This window comes from Schistocerca nitens, chromosome 7, assembly GCF_023898315.1.
Source record: "Schistocerca nitens isolate TAMUIC-IGC-003100 chromosome 7, iqSchNite1.1, whole genome shotgun sequence".
Classification (NCBI taxonomy): Eukaryota; Metazoa; Arthropoda; class Insecta; order Orthoptera; family Acrididae; genus Schistocerca; species Schistocerca nitens.
Window position 1 is genome coordinate 516,020,741 of NC_064620.1, and position 25,725 is coordinate 516,046,465.

Below are 25,725 nucleotides of genomic sequence, written 5' to 3' on the forward strand. Positions count from 1 at the left end.
GACCCAGAATCATAATTCAAGAAAAGAGCTATTTAGTTAAAAACTTACTGATGATCTGCTACAAATTTAAATGCAGAAAACATGCATATTGAATTTTTTGCAGAACACATTATTTTTTAAAAAAAAAATCAAGAGGAGTTGTTTTTTCATTCCAGCAACCAACAACCTCCCCTCCTCCTCCTCCTCCTCCTCCTCCTCATCATCATCATCTTCTTCTTCTTCTTCTTCTTCTTCTTCTTCACAATTTTTGTCACCGCAACCTCCTGCCTCTCAGTGTTCCTTCAGTGAAACTTCACACATCTCATTCACAGTCATCTCAGGCATGGAAGTCAAAACATAGACATAACAAGAAACAAAGTTCTGGAAATGTCCCATTTTCAGGAATGTCTCTGATTCTGCTGTATTCTTCTTGTGGAACAACACTATCTTCATCAGCAACTGATGTAACACATCCAGCCTTTGCAAAATAATTTAGCACAGCCTGTTGTGCAATATGATTTCAGGCAACAACAAACATGTGAATGGCCTGTAAAATGATAAGCCTCACCACTTCCTTTGTCTTAAGGAATATAGTTGGTTTCTGGATGACTGCTACACTGTATTTGGCTTTAATGGAGTGTATTATGCCCAGGTCCAAAGGCTACTGATGAATTGTGCAGTTCAGTGGAAGAAACGCAACATTGATCTTTCTCAGAAATGTTTCCTTTGGCTGTACAGGGCATCACTTTTACCTCAGTTGACTCCAAGTACTTCATGCTTTGGCACACATTTCATGGGCAGCAGCATTTGTTTATTTGTGAGTGTCAGGCAGCAGCAACCGGCTGTGACATACGCAGCGACAGGGAAGTGACCAATTTTGTGTCATTTTACAAGTTCCTAACCAGGAGCAAATTGTATAGTTCCATCTGTGTGTGTTCAGTTCTGTGAGTGTCTGCATGTTAGTTTAATATTTAATAGCCACAGTTCTCATGTTTTCATTTGTATCAGAAAGTTACCTGATGTTGTGACACATTAGAAGTCCCTAATCAGGAGCAAATTATTTAGTCTCACCTGAGTGCTTTGGAAGTTCAGTTTTTGAATGTCTGTGTATTAATTTAATTTCTTAGACACAGTTCTTGTATTTTCATCAGTGTCTACAGCAGAGTTACGCAGCATGTGTTGATAGTCTGTTTGTCTGTGGATTGTAGTTTTATATGGTCTTTAGTATCAATAGGGACTGTGATTGCTTTGTGCAGATGCAAGCTGAGTTGGTGACACTTTGCTCTCAACTTCAGGCTGTGATGGCTTTGTTCACACACCTTGAAGCTGCAGTGGATGGGCATCTCTGTTATGGGCTGGCTGTGGGGATCCAACGGACAACCAGCATGTCTGAGTCCTCCGATAGGTCCGAATCAGTGGCCAGCTCAGTTACTGCTTGCACTGAGGTTGACCCATCACCTGTGGTCAACTGGGAGGTCACCTTGGGGCATGGTAGGGATGAAAGACTTCCCAGGTGGCCACATGTAAGGCCTCCCAGATTAGTCTCTCAAACAGGCTCCAGATGATGTATGTGGCTGACACTATTGCTCAGCCATATGCAGTCACCTGTCCTGTTTCGGAGGAAACCTCTCAGCCTGCAAGATTCAGGCAATCACAGAGGATGGGAGTATTAGTAGTTGGGAGCTCCATTTTTAAGTGTGTTATGGGTCTCTTTAGGGACATGGCTGCCAAGGAGGGGATGAAGCCAATATGCACCCCAAGTGCGTACCAGGTGGAATCGTTCCAGATGTGGAACGGGTCCTTCTGGATGCTATGAAGAGCACAGGGAGCTGCTAATTGCAGGTGGTGGCTCATGTCAGTACCAATGACGTGTGTCACTTTGCATAGGAAGAGATTCTCTTTGGTTTTGAGTGGCTGACAGAAGGGTAAAGGCTGCCAGTCTTGCTTGCGAGACGAAAGCGGAGCTCACCATTTGCAGCATTGTCGACAGAACCAATTGTGGACCTCTGATACAGAGCTGAGTGGAGGCTCAGACGGTTCTGCAAGTGTGTAGGTAGCAGATTCCTCGACTTGTGCCATACTGTGGTTGGGTATCTGGTTCCACTGAATGGGTCAGTAGGTCAGGAGTCCACTAGATGCAGGAGACAGTTACACAGGTTGCAGGAGCTGTGTGGTGTGGGCTGGGCGGTTTTTAGGTTAGAAGGTCTTGGGAAAACACAAAAAGGACTTCAGTCTCAAAGGGTGCAGGCCAAACACAGGAACCATAAGTATAACAGACGTAAATTGTCATAGCTGTGTAGGAAATGTACCAGAGTTCCAAGCACTAATAGAAATCACTGCTGCTCAAATTGTTAAAGGCACTGAAAGCTGGCTAAAGCCGGAGATAAGTTCATCCGAAATTTTTGCAAAGAACCTAACGGTGTTCTGAAAGGATAGGCTAAACACAGTTGGCGGTGGCATGTTTTTTGCTGTTACAAGTAGTTTATCTTGTCACAAAATTGAAGTGGATAGTTCCTGTCAGTTAGTATGGGCAGAGGTAATTCTTGGCAACTGAAATCTCTTACCAACCTCCCAACTCAGTGATGAAGTTGCTGAAAGGTTCAAAGAAAACTTGAGTTTAATTGCAAGCGTGTACCTGACGCATACACTCATAGTTGGCAGTGATTTTAATTTACCCTCAATATGTTGGTGAAAATACGTATATAAATCCAGAGGTACGCAAAAACATCATCCGAAATTGTGCTAAACGCATTCTCTGAAAATTATTTTGAGCAGTTAGTTCATGAGCCCACGTGAACAGTAAATGGTTGTGAAAACACACTTGACCTCTTAGCAACAAATAATCCGGAGCTACAAAGCTCAAAGCTACAAGCATCAAAACGGATGCAGGGATTAGTGAACACAGGGTTGTCATAGCGAGATTGAATATTGTAACCCCCAAATCCTCCAAAAAGTAATGAAAAATATATCTATTCAGAAAAACAGATAAAAATGCACTTGATGCTTTCCTGAGAGATGATCTCCACTCCTTCCAAACTAACAATGTAAGTACAGACCAGATGTGGCTTGAATTTAAAGAAATAGTATCAACAGCAATTGAGATTTATACCAAATAAATTAATTTAAATGAACACAAAATCTCCAAAATTGATTATCTTTTACAGAAGCTCGAAATTTAGTGTTGGCATCAATGTGAGATGTTTATAATAATTTCCACAACAAAACTTTGTTTCGAAACTTGGCAGAAAATCCAAAGAGATTCTGGTCATATGTAAAGTATGCTAGTGGCAAGAAACAATCAATACCTTCTCTGCGCAATAGCAATGGAAATACTATTGATGACAATGCTGCCAAAGCAGAGTTACTAAACACAGCCTTCCGAAATTCCTTCAACAAAGATGACGACATAAACATTACAGAATACAAATCAAGAACAGCTGCCAACATGCATAACTTAGAAGTAGATGTCCACGGAGTAGTGAAGCAACTTAAATAACTTAATAAAAGGAAGTCTTCTGGTCCAGACTGTATACCAGTTAGGTTCCTTTCAGTGTATGCTGATTCAATAGCTCCATATTTAACAATCATATACAAGCTCTTGCTCGCTGAAAGATCCATACCCACAGACTGGATAGTTGAACAGGTCACACCAATATTCAAGAAAGTTGGTAGGAGCAATCCATTAAATTACAGACCCATATCATTAACATCAATATGCAGCAGGATTTTGGAACATACACGGTGTTCGAACATTATGAGTTGCCTTGAAGAGAACAGTTTATTGACACTTAGTCAACACAGATTTAGAAAACATCATTCTTGTGAAACACAACTAGCTCTTAACACGTGAAGTGTTGAGTGCTATTGACATGGGATTTCAAATTTATTCTGTATTTCTACATTTCCAGAAGGCTTTTGACACTACCATACAATTGGCTAATAGTGAAATGCATACTTATGAAATATCATTTCAGTTATGTGACTGGGTTCGTGATTTCCTATCAGAGAGCTCACAGTTCGTAGTAATTGCTGGAAAGTCATCAAGTAAACCAGAAGTGATTTCTGGCTTTCCCCAAGGTACTGTTATAGGCCCTTTGCTGTTCCTTATCTATATCTACGATTTAGAAGATAACCTGAGCAGCTGCCTTAGGTTGTTTGCAGATGATGCTGTCATTTATCATCTAGTAAAGTCATCAGATCATCAAACAAATTTAGAAAACTTATCTGTATAGTGCAAAATTTGGCAATTGACCCTAAGTAACAAAAAGTGTGAGGTCATCCACATGAATACTAAAAGAAATCAGTTAAACTTCAGTTACATGGTCAGTTAGTCAAATGTAAAGGCTGTATATTCAACTAAATACCTAGGAATTACAATTACAAACAACTTAAATTGGGAAGAACACATAGAAAATGTGGGGAAGGCAAACCAAAGACTGCGTTTTATTGGCAGGACACTTAGAAAATGTAACAGATTCTACAATACGCTTGTCCATCCTATTTTGGAGTACTGCTGCACGGTATGGGATCCTTACCAGATAGGATCAACAGAGTACATCGAGAAAGTTCAGAGAAGGGCAGCATGTTTTGTATTATCATGAAATAGGGAGAGAGGGTCACTGAAATGATACAGGAATTGAGGCGGACATAGTTAAAAGAAAGGCATTTTTCTTTGTAATGGAATTTTCTCACAAAATTTCAATCACCAGCTTTCTCCTCCGAATATGAAAATATTTTGTTGGCGCTGACTTACGAAGGGAGAAACAGTCATCATAATAAATAAGCAAAATCAGAACTCGCACAGAAAGATATGGGTGTTCGTATTTTCCGTGTGCTGTTCGAGACTGGAATAACAGAGAAGTATTGTGAAGGTGGTTCGATGAAACCTCTGTCAGGCACACAAGTGTGATTTGTGGAGTATCCATATAGATGTAGACACATCCTTGTAAACACTGGTCTATATACACCTTTTGCTACTGGTGCTTGGTGAGTTCATTTGCTTCACTTATACTGAACATTCGGCATTACATGTGTTTTGTGGTTTTTCATTCCAGCATGGTTATTTTTTGTATAATTTTGAATTTTTATCTTCTGTTTGATGATTGCAACTACATTTCAACCATTTTTTCCACGATTTTAATGTTAACTAAGGTGATTGCCACCTGGCTTTTAATGCTGACTAGTGTGACTGCTGCTGCCTTTCTAAGATACACCTGCATCCTCGCACCAGCTTATTCTGCTGTTAATGGTTTAGTTAGGTTTGAGAATCAAAACTTTCAGGTAATAATTACTTTGTACATTCTGAAGTTAATCTGATGATGCGCTAAGAGCATAAAACATGTTATCAGTCAGTAAACATTGCAAGGAGGCTGTCTTTTATTTGAAAAGGAACCACTGTTGCTGCACCAGGCCAGAGCAGAATGGAGCAATTTGCACTTAGTCACAGTACTTAATTGTCATTTTAAAATAATCTGTTAACACATTTTATATGAAACATAAAGTCCAACCTTCAGTTCTGTATTACATTAGAAGTCATTACAAGGGGTTTAGTGCTTTTATATAATGTACAGTTGTTCAATGATGTTCACTGTACTGCAGTGTTAATGTGCATAATGAAGTTATCTGCATTTGTTAATTCTTGGCATTCAGTTATCTTCACCAAGGTTCACATGAAAATGGTCCTTACTAAATTGATGTCTTTTCTTCTTATTTCTCAATTTCAACTCGTACTTGGTCACTGCAGATTCATTTCTCATCACAGTCACCACATGAAAGGATCTCGGTTGGCAAAAAAATGTTAATTCTTGGTTTGGGTTTTCTTCGTAAAATCTTGATTACTACATATTTTTCTATTTCTACTTTTTCAAAATTATCTTCAGTGATGATGTGTAACAATCAATATTTATTAAATGATTGTGTTCAGAGATGTATGTTGAGCAGATAATAAGCTCACACTCAGATTTTACAAGATTTTCACTATCAGTGCTGTTAACATTACTGTCTTGAGTCTTCAGTGGTGACTCTTGCAGTGGAGTATTCTGAAGCCCTCCTTGACAGTCTGTGTGGTGTTATCATCTCCATGCAGCTCCTGCTGTAATGTAGGGATATCTGCTTACGAACTCTAATCAATGTACGTTGCCCAAGGAGCATCACAAACAAATATCTGAACTAATATGGAATGTCATATATACTTCTATGGTTTTTAGACATCATAACCCTTTTAATAAAAGTCATTAGAGATACACTTGCTCATTTATACTTGATGAGGTTACAGACAACTTCACACTTCTAACACTTGTGGGAAAAATTCAGCCAAACTCCATGCTGTTAATTTTATATTCCAAAAGTTTTTGATACTTAACAGCTTCACTTAATTTACCAGTAGCACACACTATATTTAGTCCAGATACTGGCATGTTGATTATATCATTATGTTCCTTTACACAATCAAAAAAAGCTTTCAGCAACTGAATTAATTTCAGTACCAGTGTGTAAAAGGGTTTTCTCTTCTCTACCATAAATACAAATTTTCACAAGAGGTAGTTAAGTGCTAATATCATAAGTCTCATGTAATAAGTCCTGCTCAATATTACTCTTTGTCCAGTTATTATTTCTCGCTTATTTTTTAATATATGTTGCCTTCTGATTCCATTAGAATTGCGAATAAATCTGCTGCCTTCGTTTTACAAGTTGCTACACTTTTATCCTCATCAACTTAATAATTTCAGAAAATATTCCTTCTCTTCCTCAAAACTATTATGTGAAGGAAATGCACCACCCTGTATTCTTTCTGCTTCCTCTTCTCTACTACTACTGCCACCACCACTACTACTGCTGCTGCTGCTGCTGCCGGCTGGCTCTTGGTTGGACTCCAGTAGTGCCTGATACAGCCACTTCTGCCTTGTCAGTGCAGCACAGCACAGGGACACATTGTCTGGACTTGATTGCAGAACAAGAAATAAATAACAAATGTAGCATTTTTAATACAATAACACTGTTCGACATGGGTTCTATTTCTCATATTAAAGTATGTGCTTCTAGACCATTTTACCGTGGGAAATTCAAATATGTAAACAAAATATCGTTGTCAGGGATACTTTTTATGTAATATGTATATATATGTATATTCACAATTCATGGCAAACACAGAGACGTTATAGAGAAATACGGGTATGTTGCCGCATCCAGTAGTGATAGAACGTGATAATTTCTTGTGCAACAGCAGGTGGGAAGAATCAGACATAATTAGGTTATCCCCCGCCACACCTATGTCATTAAGACCACCTGAAACATCTCATTAACTCGAACGGCGACAGCCGGTCGCTGCCTCGGCAGTAAAGCTTCACGCCTCCTAGGGGCAGGTGCATCGAGTTTACAACTGTGGTGTTAGCCGCAATTTGTGTCAGTCTTAATGAGTGGGTGTGTTGGCTGACAAGTAACTGTGTCATATTTCCAAGCATGGTTGAATTTTTTAGTTCCTGTGTGTAAACTGATTGAGCCTGGTGCTGAAGGTAAAACGACTGCTTGTTTTTACACATCAGCGTTCCTCTAGTTCCCTACTATTAATTTAATACAGGTGTATTACCAAAGTGGTATTTTTAAATTTGCAGACATTCCACATTGTCGTGGATGTCGATATAAGCCGGACAACTTCTGCTACATCTGTGGGAAGTTCACTTTGGCCAGAAATAGGAAGAAAATTTCTTCAGTCATAAAGAATGCATACAAACATTACTTTGGAGTAGAGGTAAGAGACCAAGATAAAGAATGGGCACCACATTTCTGTTGTGCTACATGTTACTGCAAACTAATTCCGTGGTGGAAAGGTAAAGAGAATGTGGCGTTGTTTGCTGTTCCCATGGCGTGGAGGGAGCGTAAGGATCATGTTACTGATTGTCATTTCTGTCTAACAAAAATTCAGGGTTTTACAAACAAAAAGTCAAAGAGGCACATTGTTTACCCAGATCTGCCTTCAGCAAGAATGCCAGTACAGCATTCCGACAACCTTCCAGTACCTTCAAGAGCTCGAGGTCAAATCCTGAGTGACAGTGAAATAAGTAGTACTGAAAAAATCACAGATGATGATTCTTTATATCACTGCACAAGTGAGTCATCGCCACATTTGTTAACACAGGCAGATTTAAATGATTTAGTACGTGATCTAGGACTAAACAAAAGGCACAGCTGCTTGGTTCAAGATTACAAGAGTAATCTACTGCACCAAAGTACTAAAATCAGTGTGTTCAGGCACAGAGAACATGCCTTTATTTCTTATTTTTCAACTGACGAAGCACTGACATTTTGCAATGACGTTGCTGGCCTGATGAAAGTGCTGAACTTCACTTATATGTCACAGGAGTGGAGACTTTTCATAGATGCATCGAAAACAAGTCTGAAGGGTGTTTTGCTCAATAACGGAAATAAAATACCCTCTGTTCCAGTAGCTTATGCTAGTTTGGCAAAAGAGAATTACGAATTCGTACAAAGGATGCTAAATTCATTAAAATACAATGAACACAAATGGAAAATATGTGCAGATTTCAAGGTAATTGCTATGGTACTGGGAATGCAACAAGGCTACACAAAGTATGCCTGTTTTCTTTGCGAGTGGGATAGTCAAGACCGAAATTCTCACTACGTGAAAAGAAATGGCCTAGGCAAAGATGGAAAGTTGGTGAAAAGAATATACAACGTGAAAGTCTGGTAGCTCTTGAATATATACTACTTCCACCGCTTCACATCAAACTTGGCCTGATGAAACAATTCGTGAAGGCAATGGATCCAACAGGCTGTGGGTTTGCATATCTAGCTACCAAATTCCCCCATCTTTCAGCTGCAAAAATAATGGAAGGTGTATTTGTGGGCCCACAAATCAGGGAGCTGCAGAAAGATGCAAATTTTGAAGCATGTTTAACTGATAAAGAAAAAACCGCGTGGGACTGTTTCAAGATGGTGTCGGAAAACTTCCTCGGAAGAAGAAGAGCTACTAACTACAAAGCAATGGTGAAGGATATGATCAAAGCATATCAGGATTTGGGGTGCAATATGTCTTTGAAGGTACATATGATGGCCTCCCATCTGGACTACTTCACAGAGAGTTGTAGTGACGTATCGGATGAACATGGGAAAAGATTCCATAAAGACATTTCTACCATATAAAGGCACTATGAAGGGAAGTGGGTACCTTCTATGTTAGCAGATTATTCCTGGAATATCATTCGAGAGAAGAAAGATTCACAATACAAGAGAAAAAAGTGATGTGCATTACAAGGCAGTGGCTCATTGTTTGTCAATTTTCTGTAATTTCTCATGTCAAATGCTTCAAAGTGTATACACAAAGGTTACTGTGTTATATGTTAGATCCTACCATCCATTAATGTGATGAACTTATAACAACATAAAGATGTGTATTTGTTTGTCGAATTTCACCTCACGTTTGCTGCACTACATCAGAAACTGAAAAGAGAAATAAAATTGCGATTACTCATAAACTATCCCTGACAGAAAAAAACCAAAAACAGTTTTCAATTCAGCACTCAAAATACAACTAGGACCACAATATTTTTTATCATAAATAGGAAAAAAGGTTTTTTTTTTGTAGAACAGTGTAATTCATTTAAAATTTATAATACAAAATCATGACACATATTTATACGTGCCTTGCATTACTCACTGGAACATATCAGTGTTTAACACGACTATTGTAAACACTACATGTAGGCTGCTCATATGTTTTAGTGTACTTATCTGCCTTCCATGGTACTCTTTCACACTTTTTCCAGTTCTGCTATTATACCATGGTGCCTTCGTAAAGACTTCAATAATATCACTTTGTTATTCTTTAGATCAGTATAGTTCTATAAATCCAGAGGCAAAATCCTCAAAAGGCTCATATCTTTCCAGTGCATCCATTCCCCAATCGAAACTTTCTCCCTTCAAGCAACATTTTCCCTTCTCAGTTTGTCTTTCTCTGCACATTCTGCAGTTAACCAACTTCTTAAACTGTTCATGAAAGAAAGGGGGAGTACTTCCTCAATAGGATCAAAAACTATACAGGCTGAGGCAGAAAGATGTTAACATTAAATGAGTGTTCTCTGTTTTACTTTTTTTCACAGATTAAACCATGGTGTCCCAATATTCCATTGAGGAACGAGGGAAGGGTGCTGCCTGGATGAAGGTCTCTCAGTTCTGAAGCATCGTACAAGAAAAATTCAAGGCCTGGACCAAACAGAATGCACCATTGTGCCTGACAATTGGTCGGATCTGCGAGAAGTTTGTAAGGAGAGGGCCTGTTCAAGAGGATTGCAAGAGAAACGGTGGTAGAAGGAAAGCTGTTTGAACTGAAGAGGATATCATTCTTGTCCAGGGAGTGATGGTAGCCAGCCCAACCAAGTCCTCGCCCCGACTTTCTCTAGAGACTAACATTTCCCAAAGATCAGTGGTTAGAAGTTTGCACCGTGATTGTGCAGCAGCTCACAAATGTGAAACAGCAAGCACATGTGAGTGCTGCACAAATTACCTTGGAAATAATGCATCCCCCTCTGGGTTCAGGGGTTAGAATAGTCCTGAGGTATTCCTGCTTGTCATAAGAGCTGACTAAATGGAATCTCCTAGTTTTCGGCCTTCAGTATCATGGTCCCCTTTATGGTTTGATCTCCACAATTTCCAAATTTTTCTGAATAGAGGGCCATTTGGGGAAGGACATATTACATAGTGCTTCATATATCCATCATTGGAGAGTCATGTTTCTTCTGGGAGTACAGCTTCAAGCAGCAAGATCTCAACATGAGAAGATCTTCAAGAAAAACAAAAAAAGTGTCAGCTAATAACGAAGATTTTTTGTGGTCAAGTCACATCTTTCACAAGAGGACACAGCAGACATAAATCTTCCTCACATAAAACAATGTGACAACCTTAACATCTATTGTCACAATGTACAAGGATTGAGAAATAAAGTAAGTGAACTTGAAATTCTTGCAAGTGATACTAATGTTTTGTCAGACATGCACTTACTGTGTATTAGTGGACACTGGCTAAAAGAGTCAGAATTACCTTATCAGTATATTCAAAACTTCAGATTAGTCCACCACTATTCTAGGAAAAATTACAAAGGTGGTGGAACTTGTATACACATAAGAAATAGCATTAGCTGTGAACCTTTCCATCCCTGTGAAGTGTATTCCTTAGACAAAGACATTGAAATAGCTGGGGTAATACTTGCCGACCTAAATATGTATATAATGTGTGTATATAGATCACCTAGTGGTAACTTTTCAGTCTTCCTCAGAAACTTTGCACTATTGCTAGAAAAAGCTTGTCACAACAACTCAAAAAATATAATAATATGTGGTGATCTCAACATTGATTTCCTTGAGGAATCTGCTCGAAAGTCCCAATTAGTAAATTTAATGATGTCATTGAACTTAAATAGGAAAGTTATATGTCCTACGAGATTGAGCAGCTGTCTTGATCAGGTTGCTACTAACATTGATTGCACTGTAAAAATTATAGATGTTGGTTTTTCAGATCACAGTGCACTAACAATATATTTTAATCCACCACGCAATGTACTCCCAACAGGAGAAACACTTACTAAATGTAGAAGTTATAGTGATAGCAACATAAACAACTTTGTACTTAGCTTAGAGAAAGAAGACTGGCAAAGTGTATTTACTTCCTCAACAACAAATGAAAAATATAACAATTTTCTGCAGATATTTGAATATTACTTTAATTGCCATTTCCCAGAGAAAACAAAGACTATCACTAACAAAAAACAGAATGCTTGGGTCACAAAAGGTATTAAAACTTCATAAGAAAATGTGAGGCTGCTGCACAGACTTAGCAAACTGGACAGTGGAAAATCCAAAGAGTTCAAGGTATACTATAAAAATTACAAAAACACATACAGGAGAGTTATCAAATGGGCTAAAAAAGCTCATAATGATAAAACAATTAGGTTCTCTTCCAACAAATGTAAGACCATCTGGGGTACAGTAAATGAACAGACTGGTAGAAAGTTAAGGATAGAGGATAAAATCACACTAAATATAGAAGGACAAAAGACTGAAAATGCACATAAAATTGACAATAAATTCAACAGCTATTTTCCAGAAATTTCGACAAATCTCCTAACCAACTCTTCAAACACTGTTCACTCTCCTCCCACAAATCTCCTGACTAACTCTCCAAACACTGCACACTCTAGTCTCAAAAATAATACTCCTCTGAACTCTTTTTTTTTTTTTTTGTTTATTTATTTATTTATTTATTCCATGTGATCTGTTGGTACACAGTGTGTTGCAGATGTCGGAAAATGTCATTTAACATTGTTAACATGTATTAATGTAAGCCTATAGTATTCTAATGTATTATATTGCTCAATGTTTTCAATTTAGCACAAACAGCAAGATTACTTGTCTAAGTATTCATTTACAGAGTAAAAACAGTGACACAACAAATATGACTTCACGGCTTTGTTAAATTCTATGTTATCTTCAATGGACTTAATATTAGTGGGAAGATTGTCGAACAGTTGGAGGCCCATGTGGAAAACTCCCTTTTGACACAGTTGAGTATTTGTTCGTATAACATGCAGGTTTGCGTTTTTCCTGGTGTTGTGTTCATGTATTTGATTATTTTTTACGACTCTGGGGTCAGTTGGCACTATATGTTTTCTGAAGAATTTTAGAGTCTCAAGAATGTAGAGGCAAGGCAGTGTTAGGATTTCTAACTTTCTGAAGATGGGTTTGCAGGAGTCTCTGGGTTTGCTCCCATTAATAATCCTTAATGCTCTCTTCTGGATTCTGAATGTGCTCAGAGCAGTTGGAGCATTTCCCCAGAATATTACACCATATTTTAGGTGGGCTTGTATATAAGCGTAGTATGCACTGGTTAATGTTTTCAGGCTAGTACATGTTTTCAGCACCCTCAATGCATAACAGCCAGTACAGATCCTGGCATTTACCTTTCCTGTATGTGTATTCCATTTCAAGTTATCTTGAACCCACAGACCTAGGAATTTGAAAACAGTGTTGGTATCTATTGACTGGTTATTTATAGTGACAGATGGCTGAGAGTAATTTGCATTTTGTGTTGTGTGGAAATTCATGGAAGCTGTCTTTTTGGTGTTGATGGTTAATCTGTTGATTTTTGCCCAATTGCTGAGTTGATCAGTAGCCACGTTCACAGCTTTTTGCACCGCCTCTGTATTCTCCCCTTTGAGGAGTACAGTTGTGTCATCAGCAAAAATTATTGTTTTGTGTGCATCAACATTCAGGCTCAAGTCATTAATATACAGGAGGAAAAGTAGGGGTCCCAATACTGAGCCCTGTGGAACACCTTGCTTTACAGTTTTATTACTTGATAGTATTTCGGTTATTGAGTTGCTTTGTCTATTAGTATATTTCATGCTGACTCTCTGCGTCCGATTGGTTAGGAATGTAGCAATCCAGTTGTTTGCAATTCCTCTGATACCGTAGTGTTCTAATTTTTCCAGTAATATTTTGTGGTCAACAGTGTCAAAAGCCTTTGACAGATCCAGAAATATGCCTGTTGTGGGTTGTTTTCTATCTAACAGTTCTAAAAGCGTATTTATGCAATCATATACTGCAGTTTCTGTAGATTTGTTGCTTCTGAACCCATGTTGAGCTAAACTTAGTAAACCTTTTTTTTCAATGAAGTCCATCATTTTTTTGGACATTATTTTTTCAAAAACTTTAGAAAAGCAGGATGAGATTGAGATAGGCCTGTAGTTATTCATATCTTTATTATCACCTTTTTTGAAGACAGGAATTACTTTAGAAAGTTTCAGAGCTTCAGGGAAGATACCTGCCTGGAAAGAACAGTCACAGAGGTGAGTTAATGGTTCAGCAATTGTGTGTTCACAATTTTTGATTACAACTGCTGGGATACCATCAATTCCAGCTGAATATGAATTTTTTAACTCTCTGAGGGCTTTTGCAACATCATTTTCAGTGACTTTGGTAATGAAAATTGACTCTGCACATGTGTGATATTTTTTGTTTGCTGGTTGGTAATTTGTGTTAGGATTATTTTGGACCAGTTTTTCAGCTATGCTTGTAAAGAAATTGTTGAATGAGTTCACCACTACTTCGGGATTAGGTATATATTCATTGTGGAGTTTGATTTCTATGTTCGTATGTGAAGCTTTAATTTCCCCTCTTTCCCTTTTTATGATATTCCACATTGCTATTACTTTATTGCTCGATTTGTCAATGTACTCATCATTCTGCATCCTTTTTGCTTGTCTTATCACTCTTCTTAGGATACATGTGTAGTTTTTATAGTATTCTGTTAGTTGGGGGGAGTCACTACTTTGTTTACATAACATGTGGAGTATTCTTTTATGTTTGCAAGAGATTTTTATAGCTGGTGTAATCCAACTCTTGTTTCTATTATTATTTATTCTTACTGGTTTTTGCGGAAAGGCCTCTTCAAAGTGGTGGATCATTTTGTCAAGAAATATGTTGAATTTCGTGTTGACATCTTTGACTGTGTACATCTCTGTCCACTTTTCTTTACTAAGGAGGGCATTTAGCTTGTTCAAGTTCTCTTGGGTGAAAAACCTTCGTAAAGTTTTAGGTGGGGCTGGGTTTGAGGTATCTTTGCTAACATCGACCTTTAGAATGACAGCTTGGTGGTCACTGAATCCTGCATTGTATACTTCTAGAGTTGGGTTAAGTTTATTTCTATTTGCAAAAATTTGATCTAGAGCTGTCTTGGATGTAGGTGTTATTCTAGTGGGCTCGTTTACAAGGCCATGCAGATTATAAGTTTTTGCAATGTTAATCAATGTTTCCCTGTTTCTGTTGTGGGTGAGAAAGTCTATATTAAAGTCACCACATATAATCACCTCCTGTTTCCACTGACTTATTTTGGATAAAAACAAGTCCATTTTTAACAGAAAATCATTAATACTACTGGAGGGGGGACGGTAGATTGTAGCTACAATTAGATTTAGATCTGTAAGCTTTATGGCTGCACATTCAAAGATCTTATCTGTTCCTATTTCCTTTAGGGTAGGAAGTGGGCTATATTCAATGTGTTGTTTGATGAAGATGGCAACCCCACCATGTCCATCGTTTGATCTGGAGTAGTGTTCACACAATTTGAAGTTGGGTAGTGAGATTAGCTTAACCACATCAGTGCAGAGCCAATGCTCTGCTAGGCATACTACTGAGATATCACTGAGTTCACTGGTCAGCAAAATGCTTAAGTCATCAGTTTTGTTGCTCAAGGATTGGACATTGTGATAATAGATTTTCAGGTCTGAGTGTGGTTTACTCAGGGGGCTCGAAGTCATATTTACTGTGTCACTGACCTTTAGTTTAAATTGTGCTGTATTCCAGGTATGCAGACTTCTGAGCAGTTGTGCTGGTTCTGTTGGTCGTCCTTGGGTGCCATCTCATCTTCCAGGTGGGCCTGAAAAGTATCCACATGCACTTCACACTGTTGAGGCATCACATTGACGTTTTGGAGGGATGTCTCGATAATGTTCACCATCCCATTTTTGATCCTTTCAGGTTCCTGACCTTTTTGAGGGGTCAGGGGGTTTGTGTTTCGTCTCTGTGACTTCTTGACCCATTTGTCTAGTGTAGTTTGCACAGTATGGCCACTATTACTCTTTTTATTTCCCATCCTGTTTGTCTTTATCCAATTGCTTATTAGCGTCTGTTTATGGTTTCTGACTTTTGGTTTCTTATTGTCACTCATAGTTGTCAAGAAGGCCAGTCTACTGCAGATAATCTCCTTGCCACATTTGTTTAGGTGTAGGCCATGTGTTGTGAAATGATTTCTGGCTAGTCTCTCTATTTCAAAGTTCACAGCAATTCTTTTTTTGTACGCGTGTTTAGCTAAATTCAGAGCCTGAATCAGGTGGAGGTTGTTCCTATCTCCTACAACACCGTATGAAATTGAAGATATTATTAAAAAAAAGTAAAAAAGATTTATTCTGCAGGGCATGATCTGATACCCTGCTTCTTACTTCATAATTGTTCAAATTACATCAGTGGATCCCTGACAGATATCATAAATACCTCATTTCTAGAGGGAACATTTCCAAACCAGCTAAAACTTGCTAAAATTATACCTCTCTACAAGAAGGGAGAGAAAACGGACATGACAAACTATAGGCCAATTGCTATACTATCCGCCTTCTCAAAAATATTTGAATACTGTATGTTAACTAGATTAGAAATATGTTTAAATTCTAACAACATAATCACATCTTCCCAATACGGATTTCGGAAAAATAGGTCCACCACACATGCTCTGTATGCATTTCTAGAAAAGTGCTCAAGTTTCCTTGACCATAAACAACCTGCTATTGGTATATTTCTTGATCAGTCCAAGGCCTTTGACATGGTCGACCACAAGCTGCTGCTTATGAAAATCCATAAGTATGGGATTAGAGGTGTAGCCCACAATTGGTTCCATAGCTACCTTAGTCAAAGAAAGCAATATGTAGAAATAAGAAAATCAGAGACATTCAGGCACTGCAGGTCACATATATACCACATACAACAAATGGCGTCCCTCAGGGATATGTCCTTGGCCCTGTTCTTTTCATGTTGTTCATAAATGATCTCCCAGAACACATACCAAATGCCAGCTCCTTTCTGTATGCAGACGACACAAATATCCTGATAACCAGTAGAGGTGACACTTTGCAAGATGCAGTTAATGAAACTACTTGTCATTTACAATCGTGGTTTGAAGCAAATAGACTACTCATAAATACTCAAAAAACTGTAAGTATGAACTTCCATACTGGACAAAATCTAACCACCTTCAATGCAGTTATAGTTATCGGCAAAGATGACATTACGAACAGGCAGGACACCAAATTTCTTGGACGGAAACCACATATTGAGGCATTGTCACAAAAGCTTAGTAAAACCTGCTATCTATTATGATCATTAAAAGACACAGCCAGTGTAGATACCTTGCAGCTGGTGTACCATGCCCTGTTTGAGTCTGTCTTGAGCTATGGCCTAATATTCTGGGGAAAGAACTCTGATTCGCTCACAATTTTCAAGTTACAAAAACAAGTAGTAAGAATAATGAAATGTAAAAAAAGAACTGAACACTGTAAACCACTATTTCAACAGCTAAAAATCCTGCCACTGCCATGCCTCTATATATTGGAACTAGCTTGTTTTACAGTACAGCACTTGGACGCCCTCGACAGAAATGCAGACCGCCACACACGACACCAGAAACAAAACACAGTTACAAATTATAGCCCACAACACAAAATTATATGCGAATGGGGTTAAATGCATGGGCATTAAAATATACAACCACCTCCCAACAAACATAAAAACAAGCAAAACCCCAAAAATAATGAGAATTAAATTAAAGGAATTGCTACTAAATCACTGTTTCTATTCTGTGCATGAATTTCTTGAAACAAAATTTTAATTACTTGCAATAAGCTGTTTATGCAGTTATAGATGTTTCTATTTAGTAAGATAATTTAATTATTGTATATCTTATCTATGTTCTGCCTGTATCTCATATATGTATTCTGCTATGTGAACTATGTACCACAATATTTTAATTACTTGTAATAAGCCGTATATTCATTTGTAGATATTTCTACTTAGTAGGATAATTTAATTATTGTTTGTTACTCATATTCTGTCTGTATCTCTTATATGTATTCTGCTATGTGCAGTATGCACCACCGTCATCTCTTATCACACACCACCTTTTTTTATATTTTGTCTATATATCATATATGTATTCTGCTATGTGAGTTATGTGCCACTACTGTCATCTCTCATCATATACCATCTTAACATAATTTTTCAAATTGACTTGTCCTGTATCATGATGTGCTTTGCTGTACAATTTGTATGATCCACAGGACCAATAAATAATAAATCAAATCAAATCATATGCTTAGACTTCCTGCACTGCTTATTGTCATGGCTCTGCAACTCCACTCGTAATCCAGCAGTATGTGTGAGGGCATCATACGGAGTGTATCGTCTACATCTGTTGTCCACCTTCCTCTTTTGCCCCCACGAGAATACTGGATTTCTTTGAACCAAATATCCAGCATGGCAACCAGTATGTCATGGTGGGACTGTCATGTACCCATGTGGTTATATCCCCCTGACAACCCAGGGATCACACTGCTGATGCCTGAGCTGCAAATTCCCCATGTATGCCAAGGAGTAGAAGCCCTTCTGCCTGGGTCATCAGAACTCCCAGCAATGATCATCCTGCTAGGTGGCCCTTGCTGTGGATGGGTGACGCCTGTGGAGAGAGCCCCTGGTCAGAGTGGGTGACATCAGGGTGGATAATCCACAATGAAGCAAACCAAGTCATCTTTTTGCTGGTGACTGAATGGCCCCAGCAGTCTCTAAGAAAGGAAAGGTAGACTTCAATGCAGTGAAGTATGATGCCAAATTGGTCCCCTCCCTGGCTGCACCATGGGAGGAATGTTGGGCTACTGAAAAAGAAAGAGAGCCGTATTTGCCTCGATACTTAGCATGCTTGCAGAACCGATGAGGACCCCTTTCTGGCTACAGAGCCTCATTTTTTTGTAGAAAACCTGGAGGATAAGTTTGGAGAAGTGGAGGTGCTGTCCAAAATGTGAAATGAGTCAGTCCTCATTCAGACAGCATCCCCAGCACGGCATTCCGAGCCCAGTCACTGATGTTGCTCACCTGCGACAAGCTGGGTGATATTCCCATTTCAATCACTCCCCACAAAAGGCTAAACATGGTCAAGGGGCTTATCTTTCATCAAGACCTCTTACTGCAGCCCAACGACGAGCTATGTGCCAATTTAGAATGGCGGGGTACTCACTTCATCCAGTGTGTCTATAGGGAACCTAAAGATAATAGGATCACTACAGGTGCCGTCATCTGGGCGTAGGCCTTTGAAGGTGGTTCATTACCTGAAAAGGTTAAGGTGATGGTATACCAACGTGACATACAACCGTATGTCCCTCTCCCTACACAGTGGCTTAAGTGCTGGAAATTGGGGCACATCTCGTACCGGTGTAATTCCAACGCCACATGTAGAGACTGCAGACATCCGCTGCATCCAAATACTCCATGTGCCCCTTCTCCCTGCTCATCGGACTGTGTGGTACTCTAAAAGGAGAGGAAGATTATGGCATACAAGACCCTGGATATGCCAACTTATCCGGAGGCTAAGAAGCAGTATGACCAGTTGCGTCCTGTTCACTTGACATCTTCCTACACTGCAGCTGCAGCCACAGCATTGCCCTCGCTGGCAACAATCGTCTCCTCATCTGTGCCTTGTACAGTTGGCCCTCAGGGCTGCCCAGCTGCTCCCCCCCCCCCTCCCTCTTCCCCCTGCTCTCCTCCTTGGTGATTGAGGGCACTTCTTCTTCTGTTGCTCTCAAATCATCTACTTTGGGAGCAATGCCCACCCAAACACTGGGGTCATCGGTCCCCTCCCCCAACCAGAGAAGCAACAGCCTTCTGGCTTCTCTTGTGTGGAAGTGGTCTCTTGGGACTCTACCTTCCAAGGTCTCCCCCTGTGCAAACGTGGACACCAGCCAGTGGCTGAAGGAGTCACAAGCTGCCGGCCAAAGGGCTCCATGTTCTTTCTCTGTACCAGAGGCTACTTCAGAGAAGTCCTCCCACCAAGCCCCTAAAAAGAAGAGAGAGGGTGAACTGACGAAGAAAAAATCTACTAAGAAACCAGAAACTCTGGTGGCCCCCACAGCACAATTTCCTACCAGTTCAGCATCTGAAGATGAGATGGAGATGTTAGTGTCCCTCGAGGACCTAGATCTCGCTGACATCTTGGCAGCAATGGTCATAGGTGCCTGCACTCAGCTGGTGGCCACAGATGACCCTAAGTCATAGAATGCTTCTTTGGTCTCTTCACGCCTTCCCAAACTACAGAAAGCATTGTCCTGCAGTGTAATTGTGGCAGTTTTTTCCACCTCCTGGCTGAGCTATGACAACTCTTAAGCATTACACTTGCTTTCTGCGTTTCCCTTCAGGAAAACTGGTTTCCACCAATACAATCCGCCCTTCGTGGCTATTGGGGGTATTATAAAAATCATACTGAATTGTTCCAGGTTGGTTTGGGCTGCGTGGTGGTTTGTTATACTTCACCTCATGCACCAAACACTTAAAGAAGTTACCAGCTGAACATTTCTTTTATGTACAATGAATGTTGCTTACTGACCATTCGGTCGCCGTTAAGTGTTACTAATGAGGGTCCAGCTGGTCTGTGCCCTGAATCCATGTGCCTTCTTCCTCCAACTGGACTCAGACCTTGTCTTCTGATAAGAAGTGACATTCAATCCACCTTCTTATATTATCTTCAAAATTACAACTCAATACATGATAAATGATGACAGCTACGAACTTGTATATGCTGCCTCTTTGCATAACGTACATAACAGATGAAGAGCAGAAGGCAAAAATGATGATAGTCAATTTTTTCCCATTTTCAGGTTAGGACAGGAATTTGTAGCTCAAATACGGCCAAATTTGTAATGGGGTGTACACGGCAAGAATGCTGGCAGTTACTAAGTTATTTGCCATTTTATTTTTATTGTGCACGGTAAAACCGATGAATGTCATCTGTGTTCACGGCACATATGATGAGTCATTTCAGAACGTTGGCAAAACCTGCTTGATTAGGAGTTCAACATGTTGTCTTCATTCTTTTGTTTACTTTGTGTTTGTGGTCAGAAAGTTGCCAAAGTTTATAGCTTGTGTTCTTGGTAGTAGTTTCTGTGAAAATGAGTGAATTGAATCAAGCGTGGATGAAGATTGCGAAAACGTCAGTAAACCTAGCACAAAGAAGAGATGTGATGAAAGAAACTTAAAGTGTGTATTCACAAAACTGGGCCCAATTGCAGATTTATAAGACTACAGTGTTTTGATAGAGTTTGTGAAAGTGAAAGAAAAAGATTAATTTCTCATTTTAATAGTTTAGAATCTAATGATGCTCAGTCCACATACTTGGCTGGGCTTATCAATGTTTATGACATCAAAAATCGCAGACCAAGGAAGCGTGAAAACGAGTCATGTTTTAATGATAAGAGCTACACCTACAAAGTAAGAATAAAGGATGGTGATAATTTTATTGACACCCCTGTGTGTTATAAAGCATTTTTGTCTATTTTTGGTGTAACTGGGAGAAGGGTTCAAACTATTCAAACGAGTCTGAAAGAAACAGGTGAACCCCCAACAGGCAAGAGAGGAAAGTATGACCACAGACATTGGTAGGACCTCAGAAGAAGTTAAGCAAAGTGTCATTGATCACATTGCATCGTTTAAGGGCTGTACAAGCCATTATAGTTTTGATAAAACTAAAAAAACAGACTTGCCAGACACTTTAAATTTGAAAAAAATGTACACATTGTACAAGACAGGTAGGCCTAGTGGTAAGATTGTGTCCTATGAATATTATAGACAGATATTCGTATCAAAGTTTAACATAGCTTTCAGATATCCCAGAAGCAACACCTGCAGTGCATGTGACAGGTACCAAGCAGAAATGAAAGCTCTAAACCTCCAGCTGGAACAGACTAATGATGTCAAGGAAAAAGCAAATATTTTAAGCAGCATTAAGACAAAACAATGTGAGAATGAACTACACTTGGGGAAAGCTAACATGTTTTATGACACAAAGAGAAAATGTAAGAAAATTTCAAGGAAAAGGGAGGATACTGGGGCACTTACCATTTATTTTCAAAAAAAATTAAGCTTACCTAATTTGACCACAAATGACATTTACTACTGCCATCAATTGTCATTGTATTTGTTCAATGTCCACAGCCTATCTACAGGAAATGCAACTTTTTTTGCTTACCCAGAAACAGAAGGAGGTAAAGGTGCAGACGAAGTAGTATCAATGTTGCGCTATTATATCTTCACCATGTTACAGTCCAGTGTCAAAAACTTGTACATATTTTGTGATTCTTGTAGTGGACAGAACAAGAACTACACCATGTTTCGCTTCTGTCATTATGTAGTATAAATCCTAAAAAAACTAGACTGCATAACAATCATATTCCCTATTCGCGGCCACTCTTACCAAGAATGCGATAGCGATATAGCCCTGATAAACGGCAAATTTCCCGCAGAAATACCAGAACATGGGGTAAATGAAATAAAGAATGCCAGAGTAAAGCCTTCGCATTTCACTGTGATTGGAGCTGACCAAAACCTATTTAGAAAATGGACTGCTTTTTTGGAAAATCACTATCACAAGAAATGCCCATTTGCTACACAACCAATTCATGAAATAAAATTTTCAAAAGATCGTTGTAGGTTAGTTGAACACAGATCATCTTACACTGGGTACTTTCTTATGTCACCGATCCTAACACAACAACAACTTACCAAGCTTTTAAGAGAGACAGAAGACCCTGGTGATAATATGTCCTCTTTACCACCAACTCTGCATGAAGGTAAGAGAAAATGACTTGACACTTTACCTTTGCTTTAACATATCAATAATCTATAGACCTATAATGAGTTATAGAATAATACCTCATAACAATAGTGTAACCTTGAAAGTAATGAAAACTTGTCAGTATAGGAAATATTTTTGCCGTTATTGCAACAGTTATTTGGTTAGGTTATTAGTTAAATTCATAATACGCTATGTAAGTAGGTAGGTTACTATTTTATGTCAAAAACCACCAACAGGTTTCCTTGTTTTAGCCCAAAAGTTTGCTTATTTCCAAATCTGATTAAACTAAAACCTGTAAAGTACCAAGACCTGCAGCACCTGAAGCAGTTTTGCAGTCCATCTGCTCAAAAGTACTTTGAAGAACTTCCTCATTGACAAAACATAAGTTGTAAGTAACAGTATTAAAATAAAATCTATATGGGCCTAATGTGTTAAAATCTAGAATATTATAAATCTTATAAATAAACAGTAAACAATCTGTTTACAGGTTACAAGATCCACTGAAGAAGCACAGAAAGATAGTGGACTTTCATTGTTTTTACCAAGTTTTTTATGACTACCATCACTTTTACTGTGTTTTTTGTGTACCTATTTAAGTTCTTAATTAATAAAGTACCTTAAAATTGAAAATTGTTTATTGTATTACATTTATTACCTAAACAAATAGATATAGAACAATAAAAATGTTGTTGTGAAAATTATATGGTGAACATTTATGATATACGAGAGACTAGAGCAGAAAATTTGTCATCCTGAAAAGTTACAAAAAAGAGACTATCATCATTTTTGCTTTGTGCTTTTCAGATATGATATTCAACTTAATAATTAACAATTACAATACATTTTTTATCTTTGACATTTTGCTTCTTAGATTTCATGGACCTCTTTCTTCCACGCCACATGCTCAATGGAACTCCTATCTCCACCTCAGCAGGTAGGGTCATCTGACTGCAACCCACTACCGTACAGTCACTGTATCATTAGCTCTGGTATCAGCACCTGCGATTTAAAACACCTCCCAACAATGGGGTGCTCACCGCTAATTGACTACTTTGTCACAAACCTCCGTTCTCTGACATTTGTATTTAAGAACATAATACCTCTCTGTCAAGGAATGGGATGTATCACTACGTAACCCTCCACTAAAAGAAAAGGCGTTGTGACCACACATTCAACTTTAATTATTATACAAGTGTTACATAAATAGACATGATAGCTTCATTATCACTTTCAGTTTTTCTTTAAGTTTATCATTGCAAGTATTTCTTTATGGTTTTTTTTTTTTTTTTTTTTTTTTTTTTTACCATTAACACGTATTTCATTATACCTTATCACGAAAATCTCTTTCTTTCATGAAGAAAGCAAATATTATCTTTAATTCTAGAATCAAACAACAGAGCACTCAGAGATTCCATTGTGTCCTTGGAAACAGGTTAATTACTTAATTTTAATAATTTTATTTAATCAATCTGGAGGATATGCTCCCTTATCAAGGGTCTCCAACCCCGTGCAAATAATAATACTCATAAATGTTTCTCAACATTGCCCTTCCTAGGGATTAAGTACACTTTCCCCTAACTTCATACCCTCACTAATTTGATGTTTCTCTCTTCCCACAAAGTGGTTGGGGTCCTCCTTTCCTTGGGTCCATCCGAACTCCGTGCCCCCCCCCCCCCCTCCCCCCTTGTGGGGCCGCTCTCATTGCTACTTGCGCTGCCTCTGCCAGTCAGCCGGCATGCTATTTGTATTCGTTCATTTCTTTTGTCAGGCGAAGGCTGTTATGGAAGAGTTAGACGTGGAGATGAGTGTTCCTCTTCTTACAGGCAGATGAAGACACAGGGAAAACTGCAATCATAATAATGATGATGCTATGACATGTTGGAAAAGAAGCAAACAAGCATAAACACCCTTAATGATCGTGATTCACTTATGCAAACATTGTCTGTTTGTCCTAGATCTGACTATCATACTTTGCACACGCTGTAAAAAATATTTGCTCGTCTACCTACATTTATTTCTACAGTGGAAAGAAGTTTTTCAACATTGTGGCGTACAAAGAATGGAGGAGGATTGACCTAATGGCTTAGCTCTGTTGGACACACACCCTGACATTGATTATCCTATTGACAATGTAATTAACCAATTTGCCAGGAAGAATAGGTGCATAGAATTCATCATTTAAGGAAGAGAACCACAATTGTAACTTTTTTATATCATAAGATGGCATTGACTTGTATACGTGTATAATCAGTTTAAATAAAACTTTTTTAAACTTTGCATGTGACTTGATTATTTTTTATTATGGTAAAAGTAAAGGTAGCTCAAGATATCTTGAGGTTTTTCTGTATTCACCACTGCCCGAACCTGGTAGGAGTTCCCTTCTTTGGGGTAACTCACCCATAAACTCCCATAACTTCTTTACTAATCACATAACTTCTTTACTATTATTTTGAGTACTCCAGTACTTCTCCCCTCTGTTTTTCATTTTTCTATATCTACATCCCCCACCAGACTTCTGCAGACTCCTGATTTTCTCTGGACAGTTCTCCTGCTTGACTGTTCTTCCTATCACTCCTCTCCTCCAAAACCCTTTTCCTTTTACATATTAGCCTGTCACTCTTATCTCTGGGTTATTCTGACACCTGGCCCCTTTACTCCTCCCCTTAAAAAATGAAAAGGCTAACTCCTAAAAAAACAAAAATAATATTTTTATTCCTATGTTTCTTATGTCTAATTCAGATTCTATGCATGATTGTGTTCTCTCTCTCTCTCTCTCTCTCTCTCTCTCTCTCTCTGTGTGTGTGTGTGTGTGTGTGTGTGTGTGTGTGTGTGTTTTGGCCAGTTCACTGAACTTTATAATCAGTCCATGACAAATGATGCTATTGGCACAGAAAACAGGAAAGGCTCTCAGGGATACAGACATATGAATATGGAAAGGGGGAATTCAGAGTTGGTCCTCATAATTGAGAAGTAAGAAAGTGAAAATAGAGAATCAGTGTATTGGACCTGAAGAAGGAAAGAAGATAGTCTCAAAGACAAAATCCCTTCCCACAGCCCTACTCCAGGACACCTTCCCTGCCCAATTCTGCATCGGGATGCCGGAGGACATTCAGACTGGTTGATATGCTTTAAAGAACGGTAATGTCCTGACTTCACCCAAACAGGTCCCGATAGGTGAGTCCAACACCCTGCTATGGAATGCCTTTACAGGGTAAACAATAGTGCTGTGTTAATTGTCTGTGTCTGACTTGTAATGTCTGCAAATCCCACACCTCCCCTCCAAAATGAACGCAAACC

The 25,725-nt window shown here is 38.8% G+C and overlaps 1 protein-coding gene across 4 annotated transcripts in view; it reads left to right on the forward strand.

Annotated features, from left to right (window-relative positions):
* The window catches only part of LOC126195299 (uncharacterized), a 44,321-nt gene extending 33,555 nt beyond the window's left edge, over positions 1-10,766 (forward strand). For all 4 annotated transcript variants that reach the window (XM_049933850.1, XM_049933851.1, XM_049933852.1 and 1 more), the window contains one exon: positions 10,095-10,766. The gene's annotated coding sequence lies outside the window, so the exon portion shown is untranslated. The remainder of the gene's footprint in view (positions 1-10,094) is intronic.
* The last annotated feature ends 14,959 nt before the right edge of the window (positions 10,767-25,725 follow it).